Source organism: Pelodiscus sinensis, chromosome 9 (genome assembly GCF_049634645.1).
Source record: "Pelodiscus sinensis isolate JC-2024 chromosome 9, ASM4963464v1, whole genome shotgun sequence".
NCBI classification, from domain to species: domain Eukaryota; kingdom Metazoa; phylum Chordata; order Testudines; family Trionychidae; genus Pelodiscus; species Pelodiscus sinensis.
Window position 1 is genome coordinate 13,614,564 of NC_134719.1, and position 25,067 is coordinate 13,639,630.

A 25,067-nucleotide genomic window follows, 5' to 3' on the forward strand; every position below is an offset into this window, starting at 1 on the left:
CTTTTCTGAGGCAGCATTTCTATGAGAAATAAAAGCCCAGTGAAAACTCCACTCACTGTATAACAGTGGATGAAAAAGGCAAACATAATTGAAGATGTATAAAGAATGGGATAGAGAACAACAGTGAAAAGTAGCACAGTGCCTTTATGTTGGTCCACCGCACCCAGGGTACTTGGTTCAATTCTATTCATCCTTTCACAAAAAGGTGTACCAGAAATAAAAGGGATTCAGGGATGAGCACCGAAAATGATTAGAAGCAAGGAAAGATGTGGGGCAAGACTTTAGTTTAGAGAAGACATACATAAGAGGGGACAAGACCAAGGTATACATGAAAATGAATAGCTTACAGGACGTAAATTGAATCCTCCAATTTACTTACCGCTGTATAAATCTGGAGAAAGACAACGAGACTGAAAGGCAGCAAATTTAAACCTGATAACAGGAATAGCTTTTTAACAAAACAACAAAACCCTCACAGCATTAACCAGTGGAATTCACTGCCACTTGATATGACTGAAGCCAAGAGCTCAGCAGACTTCAATCAAGGGTAAATATCTATGTTGTACAAAAATAACTTCACAGTTACATTTGATAAGATCTTTTTCAAGAGATAAGTCTAATACTTCAGGGCATAATACTTCAGGGCATAACCCAACCAGTAACAGACAAGGGTTAGAAATAAATTTCCTGCCTTGGCAGGCTATTCCAGCACTGTGCACTACAGAGTTTCCTTCAACCTTCACAGAAGCACCGGGTGCTACCCACTATCAGAGAAGGGATTTGAATCCAGTCTGGCAATCTCTATTTGACTATATAAAAATGTATTAATGTCCTCTATTGCTGCGTGATTGTCCCAGTTAAGTTGTTAATTCCTTAGGGCAAGAACCACTACGCTTTTCTGTGGCACTGCACGAAACAGTAAATTAACTACAATAAGTCATATGCTTTCCCATTGTCATTAAATCATCCCTGTCTGGATTTTGGGGCTTGGCAGAATTCTGGCTGTGGCAGAATAACGTTGCGAGCCCATAAATTTCTAGCAATCTCTAATGTCAGGATGAACTCCTTAGAGAAACACTCAAACACTGCATTAGACGTCTATTTGAGGCACGGTTCTAAGCAGGCCCACCAAGAGGGTGGAGGTGGGAGCAAAAGTGGCAGTTGCCCTAGGGCCCAGAGTTCCAAAGGGGCCTAGGGCTCCTGGCCACCAGAACTGTTTAAATTGCCAGCAGAGAGCCATGCTGTGTGCTCCGAGTGGCTCTTAAGACGGCTTGGGGAGGCTAGGGAGGGCAGACCACAGTTCTGATGCTGCTGAGGTCCAGCTGCCCTCAGCACCTCCCCTTCCACTTGAGGCTCCAACCTGTCTAAGAACATGCAGCTGCTTCCTCCCCACACCTTGCCAAGGGCCTGGTGAGGCTGCCAGCTCCCCTGGCCCTAAGCAAGGGATGCCGTATATGCTTCACAACCCTAAAAGCAGCCTCAGCAGGCTTTTGGTGTCAGACCAGTGGGTTCATTTGTGGAGAAGAGCACTTAATCAGCATCAGCATGAGTGGCTGAATCTAATTCCAAATAAATGACCAGCCACACAACAGGATGCAGCAAGCATCTGAAAACTGACAAAGCTCCATCTTTTGCCCGTTTCCACATCCACAAGCAAAGCTGCGAATCAGCAGGGAACAGAGAAGAAGGGGTTAAGGAACTCAGGCTATTCGCTCAGCTTTGGTGCATAAAGAAAAGAAAAGAAAAGAAAAGAAAAGAAAAGAAAAGAAAAGAAAAGAAAAGAAAAGAAAAGAAAAGAAAAGAAAAGAAATTCCGTGACATCCCACCTCAGTGGTAAAATGCTCCTCTGTGAATCAAACTGTCTGGTTTGATTCCAGACATGCTCCCCTTTAGCAAGCAATTCAAGGCCATACATTCCGAGACTTGATACAAATTTGAAAACAAGACTGAGAGTAGGTTTATTTTATTGTTTGAAGAAGTTAAATGGGGTGAACAGTAGAGCCTCACGATAGACTTCGCTGCCTTGAAACTAATTTGTCAGACATCTACCAGCATTACCTTCAATGGGAAGCAGAGTGCTAGAACACAGAGGTAAGAGACATTATTAAATACAAAAAACTGCATTATCATATAATTAATGTTAGGTGTGAAACACCCAGCATCAGACAACATTAGAGAAATGCATTCTCAGTGGGGGACTAAGTCATTATTTACTGCTTGCTTAGCTCACCCCCCACTGTGCTTAGGTATTATAACCCATAGGGCACGTGCAATTATTAACCACTTTGTGCCTCTTTTGACCATTGCATCTTACTCTGTGAACCCCCTTTATTCTGTGGGTTTAAACCAGAGCCTTAGCATTATTGCAGGAATTGAAATCAAGGCTAATAGGAGAGCTTTTAAAAAGGAAAAGCCACACAGGAGGCTGCTATGATCCCTCCAGCTAAGTTTGGTCTCATTTATTAAAACACTTGCCTAGAGCACACCTGAGGAAAAGGTACCTCTATCTCTTCACGGCACCTATATTATATATGAGACCTCTAGAGGTTCCTTACCACAGCCTTCTCCATCATAGACAGCTCCAAAGAGCCTGTACAGCAGTCTATGGCCTCCAAATCCCTGTACAGTCCCAGGGAAGACTCCAGATAGGAAGCTCAAGGAAGCAGTCCACTTTCCAAGGGTGACTCCTACCTATGTTTTGCTGGTCCATGCAAATTTCATGGAGTCCACCCATCTACAGTTGCCTAGAAACAGCGTCAGGTCCTTGCTAGCAAAACCAAGCCTTTAGCACTTGTAACACACAGACGAATGTGAATGTGGAGCACTGCTTCTGGTGGGTATAATTGGAATTGCTCACTTGTGTGTCACTATCTCTGTAGTGCTGTCAACTGCAGGAAAGTCTTCAGTACAAATAACAGGAACTTGTGCTTTTAAAGCAGAGAGATCTGAGTTCTATCCTTACACTTACCAGGGAGTTCTGAATGGGTCCTGCATGCAGCATTATGAAGTGCTAGATGGGCACAGGCTGTTCCCGTCAACAGGGTCCATAAGGCAGATCCCTTAGCCTCGGTCTGCACTAGGCATGTCCACTCTACCAAGCACGTTATTTTGAAATAATGGGCTGGTTATTTCAAAATAATAACTCCCACTTTTCATGAGGAACAATCACAGAATCATAGAGCTGGAAGAGACCTCAGGAGGTCATCAAGTCCTGCTCCCTGCCCAATACAGGACCAATCCCCACTAAATCAACCCAGCCAGGGCTTTGTCAAGCTGAAACTTAAAAACCTCTAAGGATGGAGATTCCACCACCTCCCTAGATAACCCATTCCAGTGCTTCACCCCCTCCTAGTGAAATAGTTTTTTTCCAAATTTCCAACCTAGACCTCCCCCACTGTAACTTGAGACCATTGCTCCTTGTTCTGCCATCCGTCACTACTGAGAACAGCCTCTCTCCATCCTCTTTGGAACCTCCCTAACGGAAGTTGAAGGCTGCTATCAAATCCCCCCTCATTCTTCTCTTCTACAGACTAAACAAACCCAAATCCCTCAGCCTCTCCTCATAGCTCATGTGCTCCAGCCCCCTAATCATTTTGGTCACCCTCCGCTGGACCCTTTGCAATACGTCCACGCCCTTTCTATAGTGGTATTTTTTTTTTGTTATTTCAAAATAGCGTTCATGTGACTGCTCAGCTGCTGCTATTAAAAAAAAATCGGCCTCTTGCACAATGTAGGCCCCATTCGTGGCTATAATTCCCTCTCCTCGCTTCTTCTATGCTACGTGCAACTGCAGTCCTCATTAGGTTTCTCTCTGTCACTCTGGAAAGCACTCTCAGCTTCTGCGTTCTACTCTAGTTCTCTCCCAGCTTCCCTCTTCCACACCTATTAGCTCTCAGCTTCCTCTTTCATGCTCTGCTACCTGGGGAAACCTCAGATACAGTGGGATTTGTTGTTATGCTAAAAAAAAAAAAATAATAATCTTCCCAGTAGGACTCCCTCAACTGCTCTGAGATGAAACCTCAGCTCTTCAGATCATTCCCCTCCTCTGTTTGCTCCCTTGTTTAGAAACGCGGGACTTTACACCAATTAAAATACGCTGTGCCAAGCAGCAATAATGATCCATATCCCGCAGTTCTGCATGCCAGTTTGAGATGCCCTTTCGGTTGTTTTATCTCATTCTGGGTACTTCATTATCGCCTTGGAAGGCTCTAGGCACAAACACAGGAGCATATTGTCTTTGTCTGTAATTTTATATCCCATATAGTCACGCGAACTAAGTAATGCCAGATCTGTTTAAGACCAGATATTGGCTTCAAGAGTTAGAGACCATAATGATCCTAACATCCGACCTACGTAACAGAGGCCACACAACCTCAGCCAGCAATCCCTACTTCAAAACAAGAGCAACCGAGTTTTTTAAAAACTGAAATGTCCAACCCCTACTGGCTCTCTGCACAAGTGGGATGTGGAGGAAGACACAGAACGAAGCTTGCACAGCAGCAAGTCACAATATAACATGGAAATGAACTTACTGCCCCTGCTACATTTCTATCACTATGCTCCTGCTAGTGTAACTCACACACCTTCTGGGCATGGTTCACTATCCCATGTAGTAGCACTTGGACCTCATGCGGAGAGAAAGAATGAGCGTGCTCTGCAGCCTTAGCTGAGAGCCTGCTGGCTTTTAGTTCAAGCGATAGAGGCTCATGCGTTAAGCTCCAGAGATCCCAAGTTCAGTCCCACCTGTCAGCATTACACTAGCACCCCTAGGTGTTCTAACCCCAAAAAGAGTGGGGGAGGGTGGATCCACAGTCTCCTACCAGCCAGTAGAGCTCATCAGTTTCAGAGAGGAGAATGTACATTTTCTAAGGTCCCCAGGAAGAATTCAGCCACAGCAGCTGGAATTCTGCCTGTTGCAGACCTTCTTCCTTCAGCTCATTTAAAGCGCTTTTCACCTGTAGATCCCAAAGCATTTCACAGAGGAGGGAAGTTTCATTCTCTTTATTTTACAGATGTGGAAGCTGAGGCACAGAGCAGAGAGTTGATTTGCACAAGTTCAGTGAGCAGGTCGACTACTATTTATGTGGATCGAAGACAAGTACTAGATAACTTTCAAATCATGAACATTTCTTAAATAACGTGCTCAGAACCGTGGCTTCAAAACACAGCTGTACCAAAGAAAACTGAAAATCCTACATCTGTTTCTGCTGAGCCAGGGGCTCGCAAACTTTTTCCTAGCATGGACTAAATTTGAGTGGATTGTTGGACACCTTTCCCCCTTTTCTGGTTAGATCGACTATCTGCAATTTGCAATGGAAGGCACCCCCTTCATTTACTATCCCATGGATCACCTGCTCTTCAGGTCTTTTTCTATTTATAACAGCATTTTTTAAAAATCCCTGTCTCTCTCTCCTCCGAGTTCTCTTATCAGCCTGTGAGTCCCCATGAATTTACAGTGGTGGTTGGGTGGTGATATGCTTCATCTGACTTTCTCTTTCCCAAGTGTGGTTTGGTTTCCAGAGCCAGGGCCACAGAAAGGTATGCAAGAAAACCTCTCTCTCATGCTAATAACATTCTGTATATATGATCAGGCTGCCTAAAGCTGTGGGGTGGTACAATGAACACTTTGCTGGGGTGTGAAGACAGTATAATTCCATAGCTCACATGTCCCCTTCAAGCAGAGCCTCTGAAACCATTACACACCACCACCATGCATTCTGTGTATGCCACAGAAGGTACAAAAATGCTACATAACAAGAGCTTTAGAGAGGTTTTTCGTATTGTTGCTCTTTGCTGCCACTGGCAGGTTGGGAGGAGAGCAGCCAGTGGTCAGGGGAAGGCAGAGAGGTACACCCACGGTCTTCACACACAGGGCTCTCAAGCGGTTGTGTGTCTGAACCAGCACAGCCATTCCTATACACCCCTGTGCTCCTGTGTGGTAATGACAGGAACTGTAGTTACTCGTCCCAGGAAGCTGGTAGTGCGGAGCAAGACAATTCCCTCACAAAGGAGCTCATCGGGAGAGTGGGCAAGGAGGCTCCCGTTGCCCAGGCTTGCAACACTCGCAGCCCCTTGGCCTGGAGAAGCTCAGAAGCCACTTGTGACAGCCCTGGTGGCGTACATCCTCGCTTCTGAGGGCAGGGAGGGCATAGGCCTGCTCCTCTCTGTGACAGGTCTCAGGCCAGGCTCACCAGGCGGCGTGGGCTGCAGCTTCCTAAAGGCTGCACAACAGGTAGTTCCAGGAGAGATTGTGCCTCCCACCACAGTGGTTCACCTCTGAACCACCCTGCACTCTGTGTTGTACTGCCAGTGACACAAACCAGGAATGCCAGCAACTCAGATCAACAGCCCCCGCTTTAGCACCTGCACGGCAGGCTCACGTTTCTACTAGGTTTTACCTTTGAAAAGTCACTGAAGTTCTTCTGACCCTGGTGAAGTGGTGTGGTGCAACAACATGCTTGAGCCTTGGGGAGTCTTCCACTCTCCCGAGGACACAACAGAGAACGGCATCATCTTCCATTTGCTTCCTGCGCCATACAAGCAGCAAATGCTCAACACCTCAGACAGCCTATGAAAGCCTGGAGTCCTTGTCTCTACTCAGGGCTGGATTAAGACCTTTGGAGGCCCTAAGCACTGAAAAGATTATGGTGCCCCCCCCATATGTAATTCAAAATAAAAACAATACTATAACATAAAATCTCTTTTTTTTTGGTTCCTCTGATTTGCTGGTGCCCTAAGCACGTGCTTAGTCTGCCTATTGGGTAATCCAGCCCTGTCTCTACTTGTGGGACCAGAGGAGAGGAGTTTCATGTGGTAGTGAATGAGATTTCTAGCTAGTCTAAAGTGGATATATCTATGACAGGATGAGAGACTTACTGCTTTCCTGATAGCCAATGTTGCTAATTAAAACTGTCTTGGAAGGACTGCGACTAGCGCATCATTCACTCAGCTATATGCTATAAATAAGAGACACAAACTGACACGAACAGCTTTCATAAACCAGTCGGCTAAATAGATCTGACTGTGTCTTTTTTAAATAGCACATCCGCCCACACAAGGTAAATTGCTAGAACATTCTCCTTTATCAAACAACAATTATTGATTATATTGCATGCAGGCCCACCGATGGGGAGCAGGCAAAGGGGGAAGTTGCCTTAGCGCCTGGGTTTCCCAGCTGCAGCTGCCACTTCTGTAGCAACAGCTGCAGCCCGGGGCCCTTTATGTTGCTGCAGGAGCACTGGGTGGTTTGCTCCAGAGCCCTTAGAGGGACAGTGGGGAGGGAAGCACGGAGTGGTGTGGTCTGGGAAGTGCAGGGAGGGGAGCATGGAGTGGTGTGGTCCCGGAAGTGCTAGGGGCTGGCTCCCTAGGCCCACTCCTTCCACCTGAGACCCTGTTCCTTCCAGGAGCATGGTGCCACCTCCCCCAGAATGCCCAGGATCCTGCTAAGCCTGTCAATCCCCCTGACCATATGCGCTATGCAAGACCATTTCTTTCTCTTGTTTTCCAATGCATTTTTTTTCAGTCTTCAGGGCTATTTATACTCTCTCCCAGGATGTGTTTAGTTGAGGATCTAGACGGCACTGCAGCAGTGTATGAGACATCTACGTTATTGAGAGTGGTGATGTTAAATGCATCTACTAAAGGGTATCACAGGAGAGAATAATAGTTCTGTAAAAAAATAGCTGCAGAAAAAAAGATACTCTGATTTCTTTCTTTCCAGAGGCAATTACAAAGGGCACTCAAAACGTAACATGTCTGTTACAGAGAGTAGTCACATGATATTTGTCAGTAAATGCTAATTAACCTCCCCCAGCTAAAATCCTTGAACATCATATTATCATCAGTGAACATCCCCAAAATGACTTTTGCCATCAACATCAGGTTGACACAGTTTTTGCTTTAAACAGCATTACCTTGGTCCTGTACGAAAAATTCCTTTCAACCATGAAGACTAGATCCCACTCAGAGCCACCATGTCTTGCTCACTGTTGAAAACAAAACAAATGAACAACAATAAGAAAATGGCCATTACTAATCCAGAGTTCTGATGAACATCAAGTCATATGCTGACCTAGTACAAAATCAAGGTTTAGAGTCAACTATCACATAAGAGGTTGCAGGAGGCTAATCAAGTTTCATAGACATCAATTTTATAGTATACCTATGATAAGAATACTACAACTGCAATATTCTTAAAAAATACAGCATATACATAACTGTACCTTATTTAAGAGTACAAAAATATTTGGCCAAAATGTGCTCTGTAATGATACAGTGTTTGTCCTTATTTTCCCCTCATTTCCCTCTGTAAATGAACAACAGTATTCACAGTATTCCCTAGGTCAGCCGTTCTGAGTATTCCCCCCTTTCTCCTTGCCTCCAAACCCTCCTTCCATCTAAGCTGGACTCCTCTCCCATTTAACTTGGGAAGGGCTTTATGGATGTGTCTCCCTGACATGAGTTTGGAGGCTTGATACTAGCTATCCATGTCCTAAGTATTCCTATACTTCAGCAGGTAGTTTGTGTTACGGGACTTGTCACAGGCTTGGCCTTCTCTTCGCTCCTCTGCTAGGAGCTGACAGAGGGCAGCAAGATAAGCATAAGGGAGCAGACAGGGCCTCTCTGAACTCTGCCTCTCGCTCTCATCTCCCTCCCCGAAACTGTGTTCTTCTGTCTCTTCTGCCCACTCCACCAGTCATAAGCGCTTGAAGAATAGGAGCAAGAAAAGGCTACAAGAGCAAGCGTTTTCCCTCTCCCTGAACAATTTGTTCTGCTTCAGAAAGCTCATTCCTTAGACAAGCAGCACCTTTCACCAGAGCAAGAGGGCAGGCAACTAATGCCATGTCTACTCAGAAAAGTGGCACTGCTTTAATTATAGCAGTGAAGATAAAGCAATACAGTCAGCTTAGTGTGGACATGTGTGTTTATTCTGTTACCGCTTATTGTTACAGAAAGGGGAATAAGCTATATTGGGAAAAAACACTATCGGGTATGTCTACACAGCAGCATTATTTCAGAATAACGGACGTTATTCCAAAATAACAAAATGTACGTCTACACAGCAAGACATTATTTCAAAATAATGTTGCAATGAAGGACTTCTTACTCCGACTACTGTAACCCTCATTTCACGAGGAGTAAGGGAAGTCAAAGGAAGAGTGTTCTTCCATCAACTTCCTGCTGTGTAGACAACACCAAAAGCCAGATCATGCTATTTTGACTTCAGCTTCGCAATGGACGTAGCTGAAGTTGTGTAGCTTAATTCAACTTTTGCCCGGCCGTGTAGATGTACTCTATTAGAATAGAATAACTGTGTCCACATTTGGCATTATACTTATATAAGTATCTCATTATAAAAATCACACTAGTACAAAAACTGTATGAAGAATAGACCTCAGGTACATGGAACATCGCAAATATTGTTGCATGCTGGGAGTTTTCGTTTAATTTCAGTGAATGTTGAATGTCTAGCTAATTAGGATCCTTTGAAATTCACAGCCATAACATCACCTAGGCTGTGTCTATGCTTGAAAGCATAGGTGCTGGAACTAGATGTTCAAGGGGTGGTGCATCACCCCCTGGCTTGAAATGGTTTTAATTATAAACAGGGTGTACAATTTAGTACAATGGCTGTCAGCACCACCACTGTAGAAACTGTTCTAGCCTCCTGCTTGTAGGAGCTATGCCAGCCAGCAGCATGATTTTGACCAACAAAGCTTTGTCAGAAAAAGTACTTAGGGTAGGTGCAATTTTGCTGGTGGTGTTTCTGTTGCTTGGGGAAACTGGAGCAAACCACCAGTCAAAGTTCAGTTTTACTGGCATAGCTATATGAAAGCTTTTTAGTGTCAGCAGATCTCTAGCTGCAGTGGCTGAATTGTAACTGTGTTAGCTCATCTACGGTCCATGTTCAGTTTAATGCTATAGTGCTAACCACCCTCTTTCTCCCTGTCTTGGTCCTCCTGACAGACTCCGGCTGGTGACGCTGCAACCGTCATGTATTTTTTTATTTCATCCACTGTAAATTAGCAGGTTTTTATTGTTGCAGAGCTATATTTGCCAATAAAAAGGAAAATGTTTAAGCGAGGCTGAAAGAGTGGGATGGGTAAACAATGATTTTGAAATCATGGCTGCCCTGATCAGATACTGAAGTTCTTGTTTACCTCTCTCTTCTGTTTCTGTCTTCTTGCCTAGGAATTTAAGTAATATTTAAGCCACTTTTACTCAAGCACAAACTTGTATTTTACAATAAACCCTAGTCAGGCAACAACAATATACATCAATGTGAAGGGCAAATACAAGGCGACACCCTGTATTCCACCAATGGGGAAAGACTGCTGGACATATGCTATGAACAGAACACAGATGAGTGGCATCATGTTTCCTCCTCCTGAAAGAAGCAGCTGAAGACGGCTCAAATAGGCAACAGGGCAAGTTGTGTAGGGAGAGGAGGAGAAGGGGGCACAGCTCTGCATTCTGGAAGGGGCAGGGTTTTAGGTAGAAGGGGCAGAGTGAAGGGGAGTGAATCCTTTGTGCAGCCCAGCCTGCGGTATGCCTCCCCTTAGTGCCATAGGGAGTGGCGTTTTGGTGGCAATTCAAAGGAGCTTAGGGCTCTGGCAGTGGCAGTGGCACCCAGGAGCTCCAGGCCCCTTTGAAACTCTGGCCCTCTTTCTCCCCCCATCAACGGGCCTGTGAAGAGGCAAGAACATACAGATATCAACCTCCGTGGAGCCCAAAAGATTGACAATATAGATCAGGTAATTGTTATCTCCCCATAGAAGGCCATCACCCTTCTTACCAGGAAGTGATCTTTGCCACACACGCACCTCCCCCACCCTTTGAAGCGGGCAAGTGTGGCGGGGCACTAAATAAATAATGCTCAGTGTGGCATAAACTTCTTCCTGGCTATCTGTGACATATTGACAGGGTCCTGTCACAAGAGCGACAGCTTCAGGGCTCCATCCCCCTCCAGACCTGACAGCTCTCTTAAAACCTGTGGAAACTCAACCTCCCCCCATCACTTGGAGGTCCTATGTTTCTTTATGCTCGTCCATGTTCACCTCTGAATCATGCACTTGGCCTTTCTTTCACTTTCACATTATTTCAATGGGAGCTAAAGGAACGCAAGAGAAGACTCTGCTCCTTGAAGCGCAGTAAAGAAACAATGTATGGTAAGGACAACGGGAATCTTATTCAAACTGTGCTGGTTTTCAAAGTGATTCTAAGAATGATGTTGTGAGCTTCAGTGTTTGTCATCTCTCACGGAATCTATACTACATATGGTCCGTTTACAATGTCTAATTCTGCAGGCTCAATGTGGAAGCTAAAAGCCAAGTTGTATTTTTTTCTGGCTTACATACCACCACCAGTAATATGAAGATTATTGCGATCAAAATGCAGTTAACATTTCAGTTGCTAAAGCAAAAGCCACAGTAAAATGTAGTTAAGTATACACACATCTATAGGACTGAAGTGTAAACCTTATTTTCCTTGCTAAAGCAAGATGTGACTGAATAGACAAAGATGACAAGATACCATTTAAAAACCAAGTAACTTTGCTTGCCAGAACTGTCCTTGAAATTAAGAGCTCTGAGAACTCTGGACAGAAATGTTTTCTGATTGCTAGTCAGGAATGTCATGCCCATGTTAATTACAGAAAGTAATGCATGTATTTACTTTAAAAAAGAAATAATTATCTCTCTGAAATTGAAATGAGACAGTCCAGACGCTCCATTTCCAAAGGATTACACTGCACTTTTCAGGTAGTTAAAAGTTGCTGAGGCCGTTGACCTTGTATCTCCTAACATTCCTGGAGGCATAATCACACAGGAATGCACTGCTTGTCATGTGTGTCTTATTGCTTAAATAAAGTCTGGCCATTTAGCAATCTGATCAGCTGACATCAGAGTCATTTGGCATGAACAGTTAAAAGAGAAAAACATATCTGTAATAAATGGCACTATTAATTAGTGTATTATTTCATCTGGGAACTGGGATACATAAATAAAATTAAGAAACACTAGGGAAAATGTATGTCAGGCTAGAATAAAGGCAATTCTCAGGTCATTGCCTTTAAACAGACATTTCATGCTAGGATAATGCTTACATAAGAAAAGTAAATCTTTGAACATTACAAATCTGAAGTCACTAGAGCTAATCATCACACCAGATGAGACCTTGGTTTGCTTTCTCATAATAGTGTTCACATATAATGAAAATTAGGCAAGGTGAAAATTGATACCAAGAGATCTTTTTAACAGCTAAGAAGTTAACACTATTAAATTGGAAATCAATATACGTTCCAAGTATTGATCAGTAGAGCAGAGGTCTTTGGGATCTTGTCTCCATGGAATGAATACCTTACCATCATTAGAGAAATTGTATCTCCACAAATATTTGTATGCCTGCATTTGTTTATCTTGCATGATTAAATACAGCCTACTTTTGTTCTTCCTCTTTATCCTCTAGGGAAATTTATCATCAAAATTATTGAACAGTAGTCATTACTTTATCTTCACTTAAAACTGTGCCCTAAATATTACTTTGGACTGAAAAAATGTTGCTTTGTATAGTATTTCCTTTAATAGTCTTAATCATTACATTTAAAAGATTGCTATAGGCAGCTTACATTGCATTAGAGAGAAATGAAGTGGAAGTCCATAACTAAATGTTACAATTCTTATTTAGCTTTTGTTCTACAAATCATAACAATGCAATGTTTCAATTCCGTAAAAGCTTTCTCTCACTAATGATGGAGACTCAGGGTTTTAGCTTCTTGCTCAGAAAGGGACACCTAGTGGCTTCTGATTTAGCTCGATAGTAGGGGAAGTAGGCGGCAAACAGAAGAAAGCTAGACAGCAGGCTGCAATTAATTCAGAGGTCAGTAGGTGTCTTAAATCAATTTTAGAGGGACCGCTTTCAACTGCAAAAGCCAGGCTGAGGGACAAAAAGATAAAATATATTTTGCTATCTCCATTTTACATTTTTGTTTAGGACAAAAAAGAACAACAGATAGGGAGAGGTTGCAAGGTCTAGTCATTAAAGTGAGTCAGAAGATCTGGCCTTGATTCCTAGCTCTGCCAATGATTTGTTGTGTGACTTTGGGCAAGAGATTAGATGACTCTCTGCCTAGTTTACCCATGTATAAATTGGGGATAATAATGCTTTGCTCACAGTGACGCCTAAGGCTAGATTAATTAAGGTTTATAAAGTGTTTTGTGATCCTTGAACAGAATTATGCAAAGAATTGTTATGATTTTAAAAGAAGGAATGAATAGAACATAAAAAGATTTATAATAACTTCTCTTCTGAGCTTCTGGAAAGAGATTTTGAATATTAATTTGAAACTAAGGGTACAATCATTCTTGAGACACAGAACCCTAAAAGGAAGACCGAAAGAATTCTTGAAGGACACACATATTATGATTGATGAATATGCCTAGAGTAATATAAGGCCCACTGCAGATGCTCCATGTTCTAAATTCCTATTGGCTTCATGAATAAATAAGGGCTGCAGGAATTAACCCATAGGGTCATCAATAAACAGAATGTGCAACTTCCATAAACTAGTTAATGGTTTATAACACCAGCAGATCCAACAGGGGTCTATTACTATACACAACTAACACTGAGGAGAATTTTTTTCCAGGGTTTTAATATACAAACTCATAACAGATCTGCGGGTCTTTGTTGAATCTTTGCTTTCGTCAGCACTGAACTATATCTGCCATTGTGTTGTTCATTCACATAGCATCATTAAGTTCTTTTCAGTCTTCTTTAGACTTGATAAACCTAAATAACTTGGTAACATCTGCATATTTGGTCACTTCCATTCCACATCATTAATAAGTGTGTTAAACTTTGGAACTAATGAGGCCTCCTTTTGTTAACTTTTAGTCATGAGGAAAATTGCCCATTTATTACTACCATTTCCTGTTTTTAGCCTGTTTTAGATCCATGGCAATATTTTGTCTTTCACTCTGATACTTGTTTTATTAAGTAGCGTCTTGTGAAAGACCTTACCAAAGGCCTTTTGAAAGTCTAAATAGCTATAGTGATAGAAATGTAGCCGTGTTAGTCTGGTGTAGCTGAAACAAAATACAGGACTATGTAGCACTTTAAAGACTAACAAGATGGTTTATTAGATGAAGAGCTTTCGTGGGCCAGACCCACTTCCTCAGATCAAATAGTGGAAGAAAATAGTCACAACCATATATACCATGGTTGTGACTATTTTCTTTCACTATTTGATCTGAGGAAGTGGGTCTGGCCCACAAAAGCTCATCATCTAATAAACCATCTTGTTAGTCTTTAAAGTGCTACATAGTCCTGTATTTTGTAAATAGCTATATACCCCCATTCTCCTTTATCCACTACTTTACTGACATACTCTGAGACTAAAATTAATGAGATCTGATTTTCTTCTATAGAAACCATGCTGACTAGACCTACTGATTGGTAGGGCTGGCTGGATCATTTTTCTGTTTCTTTTCCTCTTGCCTTTCTCCCCTTTCTGCTCCGGAAGCTGCCTGTCCTCAGCATCTTTCCAAAGGACATGGAGGAAAGAAGGACATGAAAGAAGGAAGTCAATGTGTGGAGGAAGGTGCTAAACTAGAGCTAACCTCTCAGTCACTGGGACCAGGAAGTACCCTTCAACCTGACACCATAAAAGCAAATATGACAGTGAGAACCTTGGGAAGTGATGAAAATACACACATTACCAGATGTAGAGATCAAGGTCGAAATCAATTGTTTCCTTTTCTTGATTTCATCATTAGACTTAAGGCATACAAATTAGTCTTCACTTTTTTTCCCCTTTTAATCACTGATCATTTGCATATAAACAATAATTAAGAACAAGCCACTGCCATTCTGCATGACACTGGACCCCAGCGCATTTCCAGGACAGTCCTGATGAATCTTTTTAAAGTCCTATAACAGAAGGGAATATGCTAATTACCCACACAGCACACTAGAAGGGTAAATGAAGAATACATGTAAATCTCACAGCTGGACAAACATACAATACTACACAATAGCAGCTCTTCAGTGCCAAAAATGACACTCAATTCTATTCCAGCAAGGTATAGCAAAATAGTTCAGAATGGCAAAATATGTCATTAATTATAATGGGGATTTCATAGCAGATCCTGTTTGGGGGGCATGGCATTTTCTATGTGCTTTTGCCTTATGCTGCCATTTTAAGTGTATAAAAAGCATCAGACTTGCAATTAGCTGCAAAGATGGGCAGCAGCAATAGAAATCTTACCCCAGGTGACTCTAGTGTGGGAACTGAGATGTGTGAAGTTCTCTAGTTGCAAGGCTCGAGATGTTCAGGGACAATTGTAGATAAGTCAAGATTATGGCTAGTGGACCCATGCACTAAACCAGGGTGGGGAACCTTTTTAGGGTCAGGGCCGCAGATCCACAGAAAAAATCAGTCGGGGGCTGCATACAAGTAAGAAACAAAGAAAAAACAAAAACAAAAAAAACCCCCCAAGCCCTTCACTGATTGAGAAGGAGAAAAACACTCTCCACATTCCTCTTGCATAGCAGAGTCTAGGGGACCCTGGGCTAGTAGATGTTGTATGCGCCAGCCCCATGGGGGATTGGTGGGGAAGCTGGAACACCAGCGCTGGAGAGCCCTGGGAGGAGCCCTGAGCTTTGGGGGCCAGATCCAGACAAGCCGAAGACTGCATCTGGCCCCTGGGCCTGAGGTTCCCCACTCCTGCACTACACAAATACACTGAGCTAAAACTTACATCTGAGAGGGAGCAGACGGATATTAGCAAGCTTGCCATCCTGATGTAATAGCCATCTCTAGCCCCTGTCTGCATAGAGCAAAAAATTGTGCGAGCCTTTACTCCACTTCCAGAACTTGGCCCAAAATTTTACTGAGATTCTTATATAGCCAGTTGGTTTGTGCATAATTTTTTGGGGTGGGTGTAGTAGTAGGAAAAGTAGTCTCCCCAACAACCAAAAGAAACACAGGCAGCCTCATACCCAATTCTAACTAACACACACACACACACACACACACACACACACACACACACACACACACACACACACACACACACACACACACACACACACACTGAAGAGAGGCCAGCTTCCACATATGTTGCAGGTGTTTTTTGTTTGTTAGAATAGTTGTGTTGGTGTTTTTAAGTAGCATTTGAATGGGTGGATTTAGTAAGAAAATATAATATGGTTTGTTTGTTTTCTCCCACATTCAGGCTGCTGGAGGTTGTCTTCTGCTTTAAAATACCAATATTAGCTATGCCTACAGCATGCAAAGGTAAGGTATGCCTAAAGCCAAAGTACTAAACCAATCAAAATTAAATTTTAAAAATATATATGCCCCAACAGAAGTAAAATGAAGACAATGCCTGCAGTCAGCATTTTAGGATATTTATTCAAATGGAGACTGAATCATAACATGGTTCTATACCCATTTTTTCAGATAAATGTTTTTCAGATAAATGTTCCAAACAAATGTTTTTAGATAAATTACATTATTAGTAACATTTTTACTAATTTTAGCTGTTTAAGACAACTTTATTTAGGACTTGCCATTTTACTGTTTTGAACTGTTACTGGTGGAATGAATCCCAGACTGATCGCAACACAAGATTATGAGGGAGCAAATATTTTCATATCTATCAACTAACACCACAGCACAGCTTTTCCCAATAATATCAATATCACGGTATCATTTTTAGGGAATCCATGTAGGATCAAAGTCCTGTCTATATTTAGGAAATGTTTCAAATTCAAACTGGTTCAACTCTCCCAGGGGTAGCAGCATGGGATGCCTTAGAATGGATGGGCTGTGCTAATTTTTACCAAGTTCTATCATAGCCACACTGATTGGGGTAATATGACATTGTGTTGAAATAGCAGCAGTAGCAATATGTACATGAGGCCAGCTATTGTAAAGCCAACTGTGACAGCAACAATGGGAAAGTTTTGGAAATGCGCCTAAGGTCTCTTGCACCACACTGGGAAATGTGGGTTCTGTTCCACAATTTTGCTGTGACATCTTGTGGCAAGATTAATTTATTCATGTTTATAAAGTGTGGTAAGATCCCACTGTAGAAGTGCAAAGCAGTCTTCTTAATGACAGCAGCACTCTCTTTCTAGCAATGGAACCGCACACATTCATTTCTCAGTGAAAGTGGTGGTGCATAGCCTGCTTCTTGGGTGAAATGCACTAATGGAGCCATTATCATGGAATAATGTGCTGCCATTAGCACATGTAGCTGTGAAATAACGTGTGTGGGGGGGGGAGAGAGAAGGGGGAAGCGAGGGTATGAAACACATTGAGCCCAATTCTGCTCTCATCTTCACTAATGCTACACCATTACATTTAATGAAGTTACTCATTATTTGCACCTTTGAAAGTCAGAGAAGAATCATTCCCAAGCAACGTCACTCATTGCCAAAAATTGCAACGAGGCCGGAAGCGGCATCATTAACATTTCCAACTGATAGCTACCAAAACAGCGCTCTATATACGTTTAGAAAAATTAGTTGTGAATTAGTTTCAGGTCAATATAATAGATTTTACTATATCTTAGATTGAGAATTGCTATTTGTTAAGTTTTATTGCTGCACATCGTAGACGGAGGTGGCCTATTTTCATCTCATTTATACTGGTGTAAATGGGGAGTGTCTCCAAGTGAATCAATGAAGCTATACTGAAACAAAATACAGGACTATGTAGCACTTTAAAGACTAACAAGATGGTTTATTAGATGATGAGCTTTCGTGGGCCAGACCCACTTCCTCAGATCATAGAAAATAGTCACACCCATATATACCAAAGGATACAATTAAAAAAAATGAACACACATGAAAAGGGCAAATCACATTTCAGAACAGAAGGGGGATGCGGGGGGGGGGGGGGGGGAGGCGGGGAAGGAAGGTAAATGTCTGTGAGTTAATGATATTAGAGGTGGGGAAAGGTAAATGTCTGTGAGCTAATGGTATTAGAGGTGATAATTGGGGAAACTATCGTTGTAATGGGTAAGGCAGTTGTACTATGATTGTTAGTAGTACAGAGCAGTGTGTCACTGGGTACTCTCACACCACAGGTGGTGCCTCCTTCTGCACGTTCTGGGGATTAGCTCTCTGCTAGATCTGACACCTTCCCTCACAGGATCTCTCCCTGCTGTCCTCTCTCTCACTCTATGGCCTCCTCACACTGGGAGGTGCAGCTTCCTCTTTGTAACTCAGCCCGCCACAAAGAGTGTGTGATTTACCCTTCCAAGATACAGAGTCTCACTGGATTCAGCAATTTCATCAGTGGAGCCCACTGCTCCAGTTTCCAAATGTAGGGATTCTATAACATGCACCCAAGGTCTGCTCAGTCCTGGCCTTTCTGCTCTATGCCTGTGCTGCTTCCTATCCATCTCTCTTCTGGGCATCCTCTTCCCTCAGGCCCAGGCTCCTTCTCATTCCCTGGATTCCCTCCCTTCCCTTTCTACTGCAGAGAAGATGGCTACAGACTCTCACTGAAGTCACCTCACATATATATCACATCAGCAAATATCTGGAGTCAATCCTGACTGAGACAACTATCAGAAGAGTATCAGGCCCATAGGGAAAATCCACGTTGTCAAACAGGCTGCAAATGATGAGACAACATTGTACAAAACTAATTTCTTGCTGATTATACTTTTAAATCCACAGCTATAATTATTTTATATTGGCATTTCTGTGGAGTACATGTATTTATTTTATTTACTTATGTTGGTTTCAGCCCACAGCCCAGGGGGATGGGACTTATGGTGCAAAAGCAACAATGTAGAATTGTTTCAATAAATGTAGAATTGTTTAACTTAAAAATACTTTCATTTCACCTTAAATGCTGGCAACACAAAGGCCCATTCCAATGTGGGATAATTACTGAGTCAATGTAGAATGAAAACCTTGTTTGTCAGAAAGTAATCCTTTAGCACATGTGAAATGTGCATGCAGAATTCTAAACCTTAGTACAAGTCATCATTCACTTACAGCTATCACATTGCAACAATTGAGATGACACCATTATTTCTTATGCTATGTATAGGGAAGTACTGGAATATCCATCATACCTCTGCATCGTAACTTTTAATAAGTTTTTACTCTTTAATAGAGATAACAGAATGAATCAATTTATTTAGATCACATCACTCTCTAAGATGAGAAGTGAAAGATCTTGCATGATTAGCTGGTGTTGGCCACTTTACAGAGGTCTCACTAGATGTAGTCAGAAAACGTGGATTTTCTTTCATAGGCAATGAAGAGGAGAACTCACACATGTGCATGAAGGATTCACCCCACCCTCCCATTGTCCCTAAAGCTTTGCATGGGACATTTAGACTCTTTAGCAAAAATTCAAAATGCAAAATATTTCTGTTTTGGAAATGACACAGCAGTGCCTCATGGAAGCTGTAATTTAGTTGCCTCTTATTACTATTAGGGCCTTTATTAATTGCAGTTGACACGTGATTAACTCAAAAAAATTAATCATGATTAATCAAAGTTTTAATAGCACTGTTAAACAATAGAATACCAACTGACATTTATTAAATATTTTGGATCTTTGTAACATTTTCAAATATATTAATTTCAATTACAACTCAGGATCCAGAGTGCACATGCTCACTTCATATTGTCTTATTGCATATATATGCACTGTTGTGTTGAATAGGAGCAATGCTGTCCTTTGCTGGGTATCCCAACGTTCAATGACTAACGGGTTAAACTCAGGTAGCTAGGAAATATTGGAATGGGGCCAGGAGAGCCAATGGGAGAAGGTGTTAAGCTTTGGGGAAAAAAAAAAGAAGGAACCCTTCTTGTTGCTTTTTCTTTGTGTTAAGTTTAAAGCTGGAGCTGGGGGAACAAGGTGAATTGATTCAGGCAGGACTACTACACATTCAAAGAATACTGGGCATGAAAATGGACTGGACCTTGAAGCATGGATATATAAGTAAATAGGGAATGTCTATTTAGACATGGTCAGGTAACTTTCTTTGTTTTGTGTTTGGTTAAACTTCTCTGTGCCAAATCCATATGCCCCCCTATACACTGTAACCTTAAGCTGAATCCCAGGGATGAAATTTTCTGTGTTTTAATTTGATCTTTTTTCAATTGTTTTAAAACACCGAGCAACCAAGTATATATTTTGGGGTTTTGTTAATAAAATCACCTTTCTTAAGGCTATGATTTGATTCTTGAGTCCTGGAAGGTAAAAGGAGGTCTGTGTATGCATGCTGAGGTTAGCTATCAGAAATTGCAGTTTATTTTTTCCTTTTTAAAGAGAAACTTGAATGCCAACAAGTACACTCAGTCCTACTTCTTGTTCAGTGAAACTCTACGGGTACTTCTAGACTACAGGCTTTTGTCGACAGAGGCTTTGTTGACAGATACTGTCGACAAAGCAATCCACTTTTGTCGACATGAGAGTGAAGATGCAAAGGACAGTGTAGATGCAATCACGCCTTCTGTCGACAGAACTCTGTCGACAAAAGGTGTTATTCCTTGTAGAATGAGGTTTACTGCCATCAACAAAACTGCTGAGTTCTGCTAACGTTACATCAACAAAATCCACTTTTGTTGACAAAATCCTGTGGTCTAGACACACCCTAAGAGAAACAAGTTTCTTTTAACATTTACAGGAGAGAATGCTACTAGCTTCTTTTTTACAGTGTAACCTGAATATGAAAACAGATGTTCTCGTGGCACTTTTGTAGCCAACACTGCAAGATATTTACCTGCCAGATATGCTATATATACATATGGCACTTCATGCTTTGGGCCACTATTTCAGTGGACATACTTCAATGTGGATGAAGCTCATTATAAAAATTCCTTAATTTAATTCATGACTGAACTCCTTGGGGAAAAATTATTTCTCCTGCTCTGTGTTTTACCCACATTCTGCTATATATTTCATGTTATAGCAGTCACAGATGATGATCCAGCATGTTGTTCATTTTAAGAACACTTTCACTGCACATTTGACAAAACACTAAGAAGGTGCAAATGTGAGATTTCTATAAATATCTACAGCACTTGACACAAGAGGAAGTGCCCTCCAAAATCTGAGAGTAATGAGGTGTGAAGCATGCTTTCAGAAGTCTTAAAAGAGCAACACTCCAATGCAGAAACTACAGAACTCAAACCGCCAAAAAAAGAAAATCTGCTTGTGGCATCTGACTCTTGATGATGAAAATAAACACGCCTTGGTCTGCAATGCCTTGGATCATCATCAAGGAGAACCCATCATCAGCATGGACTCATGTCCTCTGAAATTGTGGCTGACGCTTGAAGGGACGTATGAATTTTTATTACATCGGGCATTTAATGCCACGTGAATGCCTGTTCTGACTTTCAGGTGAAATTGTAAAGAAGAAGCAGGCAGCATTATCTTCTGCAAATGTAGAAAAGTGGTTGAACAAGAAGTAGGACTGAATAGGCTTGTAGTCACCAAAGTTTTACATTGTTTTATTTTTGAATGCAGGGGGGGGTTTTTTGTTCGTAATTCTACAGTACAGCTTCCAGGACAAAGAAATTGCTGTACATTACCGTGTATTAGGTGAATTGAGAAATACTATTTTTTAAATTTTTACAGGCAAATTTTTATAATAAAAATAAATATAAAATGAGCATCATAGAATTTGTATTCTGTGTTGAAATTGAAATCAATATATTAGAAAATATGGAAACCATCTAAAAATATGTATATAAATGGTATTATTGTTTTAAGAACATGATTAATCACATGATTAATCACAAGATTATTCACAGCTTATTTTTAATTGTGCAATTATTAATTCTGTAAATTGCTTGACAGCTCAAGTTACTATTCTTTCTCTATAGACCAGATTCTCTGTTGTGCTACTTCTCCCACAATGCACTATGCCCTCCTACCTTGGAGAGGAGAACTGGTGTATCACAGGAGCTGAAATCCATCTGGGAAGCCATGAGGCAAGTGAACTACAGCTCCTGTAAGGCATATACTAATCAAAGTATTTTGGTTTTTGGCTGAAATGTTTTGGGTAATTAGCTTTTTGACAAATAACAGAAGACAGTTTCTATGGAAAGCAGGCACATCTCACAAAAGTTGTTTAACCAAAAGCCAAATTTTCTACTGAAAAACACGGATAAACATTTTCTAACAGCTGCTATCCATTACAGGAGAGACCAAGTCAGAACAACAGATAAAAGTCTATACCCTCGCAAAGAACCAGATTTTTGAGCAACATTAAATCATTCTTGATTCAACCTTGAAAGAAACGGGTCTTCAGAGATTAGAAAAGAGGCGTAAGGGCAGACTTGAATAAGCTTTGAGAATGTCATTTCCTTTATAGCACTTCTTGGCACACCACTTAACCATTCTGGCTCTGATTCTGATCTCACTTATATCTGTCTTTCACCAGTACATTTCACTAACATGGGGACTCCTCATTGACACTGATACAAGGGAGAATCCAGCCCTCATGTTTCCTTTTCAATGTCTGTAAAAAAGAAATATTTACTTACGTCACAGGGGTGGTTTCATTAGGAATGACATTTGTAGAGTAATTTGAAAATATAAAGTGCTAGGGCATGAGAGTGATAAATATTATTATTATTAGCATATTTTTTGAGACTCCAAAAAAGGCACTCTTTTTAAGCTCTTCTTTCTTTGACACTGGGAACTGCCTTCCAATGTGTCTCAAAATCCCCACTAGAAAATAAACATCAAAATAACGAGCTTTCCGTATTTAATTCACCAAATCGGCACAATAAGCTCATGTTTAAACAAAAAATAAAATGGGAACTTGCTGCTGTGCCAGAACAGCAGCACAATCAATTTTAATTAGCATTGCTCATTGTGGGAAATGATAAGGTATCAGTCATAGTAATTGGTGGTGTTGACAATTAGTCAAAGTCATTAACATCTCAAGACCTAGGACGAAAAAAGGCTTGCTGAATTTTAAAGGATTGGATAGGGAAAAGCATACTATGAAATCTCTTAATTTTTTCATTGCCTGAACACATTGCTTGGATTTATTGTCTGTTGGGTTTCCTCCAGAGCACCAGAGCTAACACACATCATCTCTAAAAATGACCAAACACTAGATCAGAGAGACTTTCCATTTAATTTTACTCAAAGCCAGGTGGTCTTTTAATACATTGCCCCTCCATCTCTTCATGTAGCTTAACTAGTGAACATAGGTATGTCCCCATTTGATTCCATTAATCTTATGTGAGATTCACTTTCCAAAGCGAGCCAGATCTGGTTAGTCATTTGCAGGACTGAGTGGATCAGAAATTGCAAGCAGCTAATAGAAATGCCTTCAGTAACTGTACTGGAACAATTCCATATCCAATATGCTCCATGCTGGAAAATAAGCATTCTGTGCATAGATCTGGAAGTGAAAGTAATCCATACAACTAAATTGTCTCCAGGGTTTTTAGCTAAGCTGTTTTTCATGAAGCAAATATGTTGTCTACTTCCTCAGTGAATGGCAATGGGGTATCTGCTTTGCCCTCAAATATGGTACAACAAACCCTTGATATACATTCCCAGATAGGATCCCCTCATTCACTTCTCTGAATGAGGTTTTTCTCTTGCTAATTTCTTCTTGTGAAGTTCTCACATTTCATTTGGTTCAGTCTGGTGTGGGGTGACCAATTAAGAACTACACAATGCTTAATTTACATTTGAATAGCCAGAAAACTATACATTTCTTGTGTGTTAGTAAGCCTGTTTTTCTGCCTTTGCTGGTTACCAGTCCCTAGACATAGACTTTAAAAGCATATTTTCAGTATGTGTGCGCGTGCGCGTGCACGCGCGCACACACAAGTTCTCGAGTGTCAAGGGCAAGGTTGGGAGAAGACTCTGGGCTCCTGGAAGGGGCAGGGCATCAGCAGAAGGGGCAGGGCTTTGGGCCAGACTCAGCAGCACCTTACTGGTGGCTGTGTACAGGCCGGTACTGGTGGCGACTTGCTACCAGTCCGCCATACTGGCTCACTTTCATCTAAGATATATATAACTTACGCAGTATCTGCATATACATTTTTGAAGGGCATTGATGCCTAGAGTGACATAGGCTTTTATTGAAGACCTCACATGACATGCTTTTGCTGAGCTGGAATGTAAATTCCAAACTCTGGAGATTCCTGTAACCTTTCTGCACTGCCTCTATGCCCCTTACCAGCTGCCATAACGAGATTTCTGGGTCACAGCACTTAACTCAGAAGAGAACTGGATGATTTTACACGTCAGCAGTCAAGGGAAGCCATAAGATTCTTGTAAAGATAAAACCTGCAAAAAAGTGGGTGGGCTGCTATTATGCACATTTTTAAGATGGGAACAGGATACACATGAAGTGAGGATATGAGTCCAGGAGTTTGTCTCTTGAAATTAAATGTTATTGTAATATCCCTGATCAGTGATAGACTTTGATCCACCAGTAGGAGTGGTGGTGCATATAATGCCTTGTCCTAGAACTTCTCACGATGCCATATATTTGAATTATATTAAGCAAACTGTAATGTATACTGACAAAGGTTCTGCTAAATTAAGGGAACTTCAGATCACTCACTCTAAATAGTTGAGAATTTTTAGGTGACACATGAATCTGTTTTTCTCTAGAGAAACCTCAGTTAAATTTCAATTTATTCCCCTTCACTCCCATTTCCCCCTTTGTTCACTGCAAATTTTGATACATAACAAAATGACAAATACTTTTATGATGCTGTCATGATTCAAAAATAGCTCAGCTGCTTTGCATAAAATGTGACTCATTTATTCTTTTATCCCGTTTAATATATTGCTACAATACCAAATCAGGCAAAAATGACAAGATCTCTTCTTCCAACAAATACTTGCTACAAAGACATGGATATTTTTTACTCCACTTTATGACACCTGCCAATCACCATCACTAAGCATATATAATTATCTTGTTATAAAGACTGTGTAAATATCTCTAATGATACAATTGGAGAAATCCTGCCTGCTCACCCAAGTACCACTGTTGCCATAAATGCCAAAGCACAAAGACTCCCCAGCAAAACAATTCAGATTA

General features: G+C 41.3%; 1 protein-coding gene and 1 long non-coding RNA gene across 5 annotated transcripts in view; one reads left to right on the plus strand and one right to left on the minus strand.

The window, feature by feature from the left end:
- The window catches only part of DAB1 (DAB adaptor protein 1), a 777,383-nt gene that overhangs the window by 425,901 nt on the left and 326,415 nt on the right, over positions 1 to 25,067 (minus strand). For all 3 annotated transcript variants that reach the window (XM_075936059.1, XM_014578749.3, XM_075936078.1), the window contains exon 2: positions 7,914 to 7,985. The gene's annotated coding sequence lies outside the window, so the exon portion shown is untranslated. The remainder of the gene's footprint in view (positions 1 to 7,913; positions 7,986 to 25,067) is intronic.
- Positions 1,222 to 22,002, plus strand: LOC142830550 (uncharacterized). 2 transcript variants are annotated; one of them, XR_012905868.1, is made up of 3 exons: positions 1,222 to 2,091; positions 16,236 to 16,297; positions 21,868 to 22,002. It is a non-coding gene; the product is annotated as an uncharacterized LOC142830550 (long non-coding RNA). The 2 variants fall into 2 exon arrangements; XR_012905867.1 differs by lacking the exon at positions 1,222 to 2,091 and adding an exon at positions 10,986 to 11,168.